General features: G+C 31.0%; 1 long non-coding RNA gene across 1 annotated transcript; it reads right to left on the bottom strand.

Moving 5' to 3' along the window:
• Nucleotides 1-2,866: 2,866 nt before the first annotated feature.
• On the bottom strand, nucleotides 2,867-7,961 carry LOC143083672 (uncharacterized). The gene is made up of 4 exons (XR_012980829.1): nucleotides 7,861-7,961; nucleotides 5,860-6,027; nucleotides 5,206-5,283; nucleotides 2,867-3,877 (listed from the first exon to the last, which is right to left on the bottom strand). It is a non-coding gene; the product is annotated as an uncharacterized LOC143083672 (long non-coding RNA).
• Between the last annotated feature and the right edge of the window lie 2,690 nt (nucleotides 7,962-10,651).

Here is a 10,651-nt window from a genome sequence, read left to right as displayed (position 1 = left end):
ATTCGTAATTTCACAAGAGTGCACACACTGAAATGTCTCGCCTTCTTTACTTATCATTGATATTATGTTGATAGTCCTAAGTATAAAGCTTTATTAAAAACTGCCACATAAACTTAACATTAACCAAGATAACTAAACAAAGAGCAATGAACCATGAAAATGAGGTCAAGGTCAGATGAACCATGCCAGACAGACATGTACAGCTAACAAAGCTTCCATACAACAAATATAGTTGACCTATTACTTAGTTTTAAAAAAATAGACCAAAACACAAGAACTTAACACTGAGCAATGAACCGTGAAAATGAGGTTGAGGTCAAATAAAACCTGCGCGACTGACATATAGATCATAAAATATTTCCAGAATTTTTCCCTCTGCTTTTAAACAAATTTTTTTTTGGAAAAGGGATGTTGGGGATTTGTTTTTACTTTAACCCAAATATCTGGTTTGGAAATATCTAATTAAATAAAAAAACAAAAATTAGGAAAAACAGGAATTTTTAATGGTGATAACTTTGTAGCTACTGTACATATAAAATTGATCCTCCAACTTTTCTGATCCATGTTTACAAAGTATTAGACTTGAAAGGCATGGATTGCTGCTCTGTGTATTTACAGTAGAATAATATTTGTGGTTTCAAATGGCAATGTGCAAATGTATAATTTGTCAGTAACATTGAAGACTATTTTTAAGATGAAACTTAAACAATAATCCAACGAATACATGTCACTCATTTGCAAAGCTCAATACCATTTTGTAAATATGCCTTTACCTATATGTAAAGAATGGCAATGCATCTGAATTTATATAAGAACTTGAAGAGTTAGAATCTAAGACATACAAAAAACACAAACACCAGATATAAACTATAGGACAAGGCTATCTATGTGTGATTTGGATTTTGACAATGGCAGCAATATACAATACAGGAGATAACAAAAACTTTTGGACAAAGCATAACCATACACAACAATTTCTAGCATTTTCTTATTGTCATCCTGTCTTGGGCAATATAGTTATTTTCATCACTTCTAATCGGGTCAGAATAATAAAAAAAAACAATTTTGAGTTATCTCCCTTTGTATATACTTCAATAAAAGAAACAAAGTATCTAACAAATTAATTTTATTCAGATACTGACAAATTAGAGTTGTTTTGGTGATAAATTAAAATAAAATGTCAAAAAGTTTGTTATACAATTTTAAAAACATTTAAAACAAATAAAAAAACACTTTTGTTTAAAAAAGTCAAGTTGTACATCAAAGAACCTCATCAAATTCAAACTAATCAATAAAATAATTGTTATTGACAAATTAACATGCTTACTTGTATAGATTATTTAAGAATCATAACAATTGGGTTATAACAAATAGCAAACATAGGCACCTCTAAATTTCAAGTTTGGCATCATAAATATTAAATGAATAATCTCCCCTGCTAGCATTATTTGTCAATTTTAAAAACTTCAAAAAGCAAAAAACAAAAAACATAACATTATTTACATGATTAACATAATTCGTAAATTCACAAGAGTGCACACACTGAAATGTCTCGCCTTCTTTACTTATCATTGATATTATGTTGATAGTCCTAAGTATAAAGCTTTATTAAAAACTGCCACATAAACTTAACATTAACCAAGATAACTAAACAAAGAGCAATGAACCATGAAAATGAGGTCAAGGTCAGATGAACCATGCCAGACAGACATGTACAGCTAACAAAGCTTCCATACAACAAATATAGTTGACCTATTACTTAGTTTTAAAAAAATAGACCAAAACACAAGAACTTAACACTGAGCAATGAACCGTGAAAATGAGGTCGAGGTCAAATAAAACCTGCGCGACTGACATATAGATCATAAAATATTTCCATACACCAAATATAGTTGACCTATGGCATATAGTATTAGATAAAAAGACCAAAACTCAAAAACTTAACTTTGACCACTCAACCATGAAAATGAGGTCAAGGTCAGATGACATCTGCTCGCTAGACATGTACACCTTACAATCATTCCATACAACAAATATAGTAGATCTATTGCATAAAGTATAAGAAAAACAGACCAAAACACAAAAACTTAACTATAACCACTGAACCATGAAAATGAGGTCAAGGTCAGATGACACCTGCCTGTTGGACATGTACACCTTACAGTCCTTCTCTACACCAAATATACTAGCCCTATTGCTTATAGTATCTGAGATATGGACTTGACCACCAAAACTTAACCTTGTTCACTGATCCATGAAATGAGGTCAGGTCAAGTGAAAACCGTCTGATGGGCATGAGGACCTTGCAAGGTACGCACATACCAAATATAATTATTCTATTACTTATAATAAGAGAGAATTCAACATTACAAAAACTCTGATCTTTTTTTTCAAGTGGTCACTGAACCATGAAAATGAGGTCAAGGACATTTGACATGTGACTGACGGAAACTTCGTAACATGAGGCATCTATATACAAAGTATGAAGCATCCAGGTCTTCCACCTTCTAAAATATAAAGCTTTTAAAAAGTTAGCTAACGCCGCCGCCCGATCACTATCCCTATGTCGAGCTTTCTGCAACAAAAGTTGCAGGCTCGACAAAAAAAACATCCTGCATTGATTAAAATTTCATTCCAAATGCTGTATGCAAGAATAAAAATAATAAGGTGTAATGTAATACTTCAAATATGTACAATTGAATAAAATAGCACACAAATAAACTTTTATCAACAAAATTATGTAATGTCAAGCAAAAAATTATCAATATTGAATGTACTTGGACAATTGAAGAAAATAATAAGTTTATAAATATATTTGGTGTATTGACGGTCTCCTGATTAGTTAAAAATTTAGTTTTATTTTCAATTTTATTTGTTTACAAATTTTATGAAGTCAACATGTGCATGATGTGTGTACTTTGTTATTATTTATATAAATAAAATAAAAAAATTCTTTGAGCCTTATTTTTGATAGAAATTTATAATGAATGGCAATAACTTATTTTGATTTTATTGAACCATAAAATTAATTTTCAACTATTTACATTTTACATAATCCTCTTCGCAGATTATCTAATGTGAAGATTCAAATAGTTATCTCCCTTTGACCAAGCGATTATAAATAATGTGAAATCTTACAGGAAAAATCTTGACAGCAAATACAAGACACTGAAATGAGCCACACTCAAATTATTATTCAGCATTTAATTAATTAGAAAAGGCAACAGAAAGTTTAAGTAAAAAGAAATATGTAGCTTAACCAAACACAATAACATAATATGATGTCACCGATATGCTGCACTTGTAAATAATTTTAATAGAAAATGCAAATGTTGAAATAAAAGAGCAGTAATTCATTTTTTTACTTTAAAAAATAATCAAATTCAATAAACCAAACCACTTCATTTTAAGGGTTCCCCCTTAAACTGAAAACTGTCAACTATAATTCAAAAGTAAACATGAAGGTATTTTTGTTCTTGCAAATTCCAAAAGTGTACCTTTGAATTGGTCCTTATTAAAATTTAAAGAAATTTTTATTGATATCTCTCAATTTTTTGTCATATGCCCTTAAGTAAAAATTCATGCAAGTTCTGTACATTTCTTGTGACAAGGCCTCTCCGATTTACTTGGACCTCAGCTCTTTGCCTTGTGCATTCAGCTGTCTCTGGTATTTACAGTCTAGTAAATGACTTTAGTTTATCCATGTAAGATTTAAAATCTTGTGACAGTCAAATCCCAGTTGTGATCAGGCGAGTTTATCTACAGAATCACTGTCCCAACTTGACATTAAATCAATTTGCATGGCCTTTCTAAGTTTGTCCTTTTCTGACACTGGCAGTTTCTTGGCTTAAAGGGCCTTAGCTCTATTTTGTAGCTTCTGTAATAAAGTAATAAAAAAAAATGTTTAATTTTATTAAATTGACAAGTGATATATATGTGACAAAAGCAATAATTTTCTGCATGCAATTATTCTATCTTAATGCAGTTGTAATCAAAATCATATATTTAAAAGATATTCTAATGAGTGACCTAAAAATATCTCGTGGAATAACTCTATAAAAAGAATAGCTAGAAGTTGTGATAAATTTTCTATTTTCAATGGACCATGAAATTGGGGTCAAACCATTAATTTATCCTTAGAAAGATCATAACATAAGGCACATGTATATTTATTTTTAAGTTGATTGGTAGTTAACATCATTAACAACTATCCTGACCAAAAACTTTTACCAAAACTTGAACCTAAAGCAGAACAGATGAAAGAATAAACAAACAAAAGCATGGTTCATTAAACATAAACCCCTTCTACTTTTGTAGGCTGGCATAACAATTTATTACAACTATTACACATTGTGATTTATTTATCAACATCAAAAAAATTATTGATTTGTATCAGTTTAGTTTTTCAATTATATTTTAAAACTAACTCCTTCTATCATTGTTTGGTCTTATTCACGGTGTAGAATATATACAACTTTTATAATTTGATGTGATCCCCTCAGGGATTCAGGCTTATATTTTGGCAAGTGTTTGATGTGTCTATGGGCACTATGGAGGTCTAAAATTAGGTAGCATCCCCTTTTTTCCCTAGGGAGATTGATATTGGAATAGCTCATTATTGAGTTTGTTGTCTTTATCAATTTCAATATAAATCACAATATCAGGTACAGCAATTTTTTTTTTCTTTTGACATAAAAGAAGTATTTGTAAATAGTATTAAAATACAATCAGCTGTATACAATATAACCAAAACAAAAATCTGAGACTGGATTACTGCCCTTTTATCTATTTATTATTTGATCTATAAAATAATATTTTATCAATAGAAATGTGAAAATTTCAAAAGATTTAAGTCAGTTATTGTTTGATTTGGCTAATCCTACTAAATACACAATTATTTTGATTTTTGTTGTTGTTTTTTTTTTCCTGCAATTATTTTGTAACACTCTAATAAAAATGAGTATGATTTCAATCCTCCATGACTCTATTCATGCTATTTGTTAGATGTCTCTACTCTCATTGGCAACCACACTTCATCTCCTTATAAATTAATTTTTGCAGGCCTCAACTAACAGTATTTTCCATAAAATATATAAAACAATAAAAAGCTAGTACAATCATGACAATGAGTACTATTAATTTATCCCAAGACTTGGTCTGGTCATGTCAAATTAATGTAATCACCAAATACATGAAATAGCTTACTTCAAAATAGAACCAGCTGCTGTTTTACATGTCCAGACTAGATTGTTTATGCCTATAAGCATCACAAACAGCTGCTTACTGCAAAATAAAACATAAAAAGTTCCTAAAATAAATGTGTATTGCCAGGAGATAATTAGTTGAATTTAAACATTCATATTATATTTGTTAAACTTGGTCTAAGGAAAGGGTGTACAGGATTCCCAATACTCAATATATATATATATGTCTAGCGGGACGGCTGCATTGCAGGCGATTTGGTGTCACGATATCACAGTAGCATGGGTTCAAATCCCGGCGAGGGACGAACCAAAAATTTGTGAAAGCAAATTTACAGATCTAACATTGTTAGGTTGATGTTTAGACGAGTTGTATATATATATATATATAAACATGTATATATGTATATATTCTGACAGACATTTCAACATACATGTAATATACATAAGGTATATTTATAGATTTTAACAAGGCTAAGTAAGTATATAAGCTGATAATACTAAAAAGGCATACATGTAACTCTATCTTTTATCAAAGACAATGGCACGTCTCTATTTGAATTACATGACTTACAATGTACATTTATATCTTTTGAAAGATTTTTAAAATCATAAATTCAGAAAATGTAGACAAAATATATATATATACAATATATACCTTTATATGCAAATGATATGTGAAGGAACATGGATGGCTGTTGTATTCCCTTATTTTTGAGCATCTGTTTCTGCTTGAAATCGATTCTCTGTAACAATTGGTGCAATTCTTCAATTTTTTCACTGTCATCAAGATTTCTGTTTGGGAATCCATCATCTTCTTTATTAGCTAAGTAAAATAAAAACTTTTTGAGAAAATGTAAATATTCAACATGATGTTCATACAAAATGATATTAAGTTTAAATTCTTTTATATAAATTTTTGCCTTTTAAACTTGAGTCGCTGAACTGTAGTAACATGTATATAAAACAGCATGTAAAGGTTTGAAATGTTTCCAAAAAAATACTCAATAATCATAATATAAATGAAGGAAGTATGGTAACCTACATGTATGTATCATTTGTTTGGCTAGTAATTGGATCAACATCAGTTGGTCTTTAGCGGATAGCATTTATTTTGGAAACATACCACATTGTTTACTTTAATCTAATTAATCTTCATATACAACATGTACAATGTACATATACATGTATCTTAGTTTTCTCGTTTGAATTGTTTTACATTGTCATATCGGGGCCTTTGCGGTATGGGCTATGCTCATTGTTGAAGGCTGTACAGTGACCTATAGTTGTTAATGTCTGTGTCATTTTGGTCTCTTGTGGACAGGGTATCAGGTCCGTTCGCGCCCAATATAGTTTCGCACCCTACACGTTCGCACCTCACATTTTCGCCCCCCACGTCCGTTCGCACCCTACATGTTCGCGCCCAATTTTTAATAAAATTTAAGTTAAATTGTTAGAAATTATTCATATGGATATAACAAATAATTGTATTCTTTTTGAATAAAATTTGAGAATTTATTGAATAGATTTTTTTTTATCAATCTGATGATTAATTATTAAATGTTGATTATGTATGATTATTGCTAATTGGTATTTATAAACAGCCTAACTTGGTGTTATTGTTTACTGTTGTTTATAAATCATGATTGTTGTTTTAAATTGCTTTGATGTAAATACTAATAAAATAAATATTAATTATAGCAATACACTTACCATGCATACCAGTTGTTCAACATGTTGTCAGATTCACACTTAATTGACTAGAAACAGTGAAAAACAAATTATTTCAATACACTAACCAAAACACGATTAAGAATTATTCAACACACAAATGAAATAGTTGTTGTCAGAATAACATAATCTGACTTAAAAACAAGGACTTTTTTTTTATAAACTTGTCATGACACAAAAAAACTTGTCAGTATCTCGAATTATTTAGCAACAATGGCATATATATTTATACCAATACACCTCCAAAAAATTGGTAAAATTGGGTGAGAACGTGTGGGGTGCGAACGAACTTTTCGCAAAATTTGGGTGCGAACATGTGGTGTGCGAAAGTGAATGGGGGCGAATGTGGAACGGTGCGAACGTGATTGGGCGCGAACAGACCCGGATTCTGTGGACAGCTGTCTCATTGGCAATCATACAACATCTTCTTTTAATATATCAATAAGCATTTGAATCACAGGCACTTGTTTCTATCCATTGGAAGACCCACTATCAACGTATATTTTCCGTGATATTTTCGAGAAGGTACACAACTAATTTTTTCACCTCTCCGCTTAAAACCATTATTTCTGGTAAATATATACGTTAATAGTGGGTCTTCAAATGGATAGAAACAAGTGCCTGTGATTTGAATTTATACCAATATCAAGGGTACAACTGATGTGTCACCTGGGTAAGTAAGGTACATGTACCTATAGAACAAGTCAATTATCCAATAATCTTAAAAACTATAGCACAGTTTGTAATTATTCCGTGACAATAAACAATAATTGGGTTTGCACGACACTTTGACCATGTCCCCTCCTTTTTAAATAAGGTTTTGGGAATAAAATATATTGGGCATGCATATCAGATTAATCATAAAAAGTAAATTGATTGTGTAAGGTTATGTAATATATAATGATCTATATTAAAGTAATGCGGTTACCAAATCGAAAATCCTGTTGAATTTGAAGTGTGTTCTTCTTTTGGGATTTGAAAATCCCGCAACATGACGACTTAAACATTGCTATAATAGAAAACACTCGAGACAACCGAAAGGTGCACGGTCGCACTAAATACCAATAATATGTTATTAAGCCAAATAAAATAGGCACTGGCTACGGTTACATGGAAATGTAACAATAATAAAAATATTATTGTTACATTGGAGACTAATTGCCGGAATGCAAAGTTGGGTAAGGAACCGATTAATTACGAATGTAACAATAATTATTGAGGCTACGGTGACATTGCGTTATTGTTACATGAAAAACAGCAATGTACGCTAGATTTATTAAACTTAAATCTTCAATATAGTTTTGTTGCTTAATTCATTCATGTCTACTAAATAATACTTGTTATAATAATAAATAATAAATCATGATTATTATTCAACAAATGGTGTTTGAATAGTTTAAGGTATTAATGGATTTGATGTTCTTAAAGATACTACTTCAAATTAGTAGTGCCAAAGGCGAAAAATATAGTTCAATGGTTTGTTGTTGAAAACTCGGGCTGAGAAAACTGTTCACTTTTAAGTATTTAACTGCACACCTACTCGTATTACTGTCATGATACTTTGAACAAAAGAGGAAGAGATTCCTATTACCAATATTGTTTGGGTGAAAAATTTAAAACTTGCATGGGATGCGTTTGAAACGAAACTGAAACAATATCAAGACACAAATTTCATACAGCTATACAAACGCAGTTACCAAAAATTGATACATCAAAAGCAAAGTTTGCTAACTGTGAACTAACACTGTGAACTTCTGTATACATGTATAAAATTGAGAATTGAAATGGACAAAAAATTGTATGTTATACTTGTATGTATTGTTAATATAAGATAATGTCTTCAACTTTTATTATTTAATACATATTACTAGTCCCATTGAACATTGCTGTTTTGCATGTAACAATAACGCAATGTAACCGTAGCCTCAATAATTATTGTTACATTCGTAACTAATCGGTTCCTTACCCAACCATGCATTCCGGCATTTAGTCCCCAATGTAACAATAATATTTTTATTATTGTTACATTTCCATGTAACCGTAGCCAGTGCCAATAAAATAATGTATCCTAATTGATAGATTGATATGATGCGTATATAATATAGTTGTTTAAAAGATATGAATAACAGAATAAATGACAGACACATGATCTCCAGAAATTAACTAGTAAAGATAATAAAGTATTTGCCTGGTCTACTTTTTGGTCTTAACTTACACTGTTATTTTTACAACATTACAAAAAAACGCGAGACATGACCAGATAATAAATATAATTTTTCATACGTACAAATTTCAAATCAAGTTGATCGAGTTACCTGGACTCATAATATTCACATATTAGTATAACCCTTAATATATATTTCTCAAATTATTGCTTTAATAGTAAGCATAGGTACTTGGGTACAGGACATTTTTTTTTACCCTACGCTTTTTTTCCAAAATCTGTTATATTTTCGTTTTCTCACTTGAAATCGTATTATTAATTTTTTTTTCGCCTTTGTCTGTACGTGTCATAGGAACATAAATACACTACAAATTACTTGATTTTGCTATTTACTATCAATTCCAAGTTTACTATCCACAGCGGTCACGGATATATTACTAAAGAGAGTGAATTTTAAAATAGAAAACGAAAAAATAACGGATATTGGAAAAAAGGGGGAGGGTAAAAAAAATGGTGACATCCCATTAGTCTGACAACCATTATTCGGACAGCCCAATACTCCGACAACATGTACTATTCTGACAGCCCATTATTACGACAACCCATTACTCCGCGTGACAGCCCATTATTCCGACAATATGCGTTTTTCTTAGTGTATGGATAAATTTTCTCTAAAAAAAAAACCAACTCCGCTCTCTGATATTTGTGGTTGTCCGTTTTGATTCCAATTATTTTTTGCATGCGGACATTAATTTTGTCACAGTTTATTGGAGTTGATACACATGATTATAGCAACTGCTCAGTCCTTAACCTCGCCCCTCTTTCGTTTTGCGTGTCTAGTTACTTTATTTATCTTTATATTTCGTTGTTTGTGTGTCTACTATCAGTCTGTGCTGTTCTAGCTCGCTATTTCTTGCATGTGTGTCTTGATCTTCCTTCTTTTCACTAGATCTTCGAATCCCCCTTTTTGCGTATCAGGGGAGTGAGGTTCCCCGACTATGAACTACATAAATAAATAATACATCGGAGTTGGAAAACACTACCCGCCCTCTTTGGTCGCAACACTTTCTCTCCTTGTATCACTCATCTGAGTTTTATTTAAATTTATTTTGTTGCAGAAATAATGGGATAAAGTAGCGTCAGTCAAAATAAGAAAAACAAAGAGACAAATACGTACCCAGAACCTAAAAAATAAGAAGACAAATAGGACGAAATATGTTCTCAGAAAAGATGAGCAATTCCAATCATGATCAATCATGAATACGGTATCATGTTCGGAAATGTGAATCCACGAAATACGGAGACAGTACATGTAGCACTTCTAATAGCGATCGTTCAGACATAATCCGAGAAATGACACTCAATATTTTGTTGGGAGACCGATGTTTGTATCCTAAGATTATTTTAAATTCTAGAAAGATATGCCTCTTTGTTAATGATTGGTGGAGATGCAGGACTGATGATTTACAACAAAACTTATTACGAAAAACAAATATGACGGACATGAATATTTCGGCAATTTGTATCTAAATATGCATAAGGAAAAGTGATATCG

Source organism: Mytilus galloprovincialis, chromosome 7 (assembly GCF_965363235.1).
Source record: "Mytilus galloprovincialis chromosome 7, xbMytGall1.hap1.1, whole genome shotgun sequence".
NCBI lineage: Eukaryota > Metazoa > Mollusca > Bivalvia > Mytilida > Mytilidae > Mytilus > Mytilus galloprovincialis.
The sequence above is the reverse complement of the archived record's forward strand: the minus strand, read 5'-3'. Positions and strand labels throughout refer to the sequence as shown.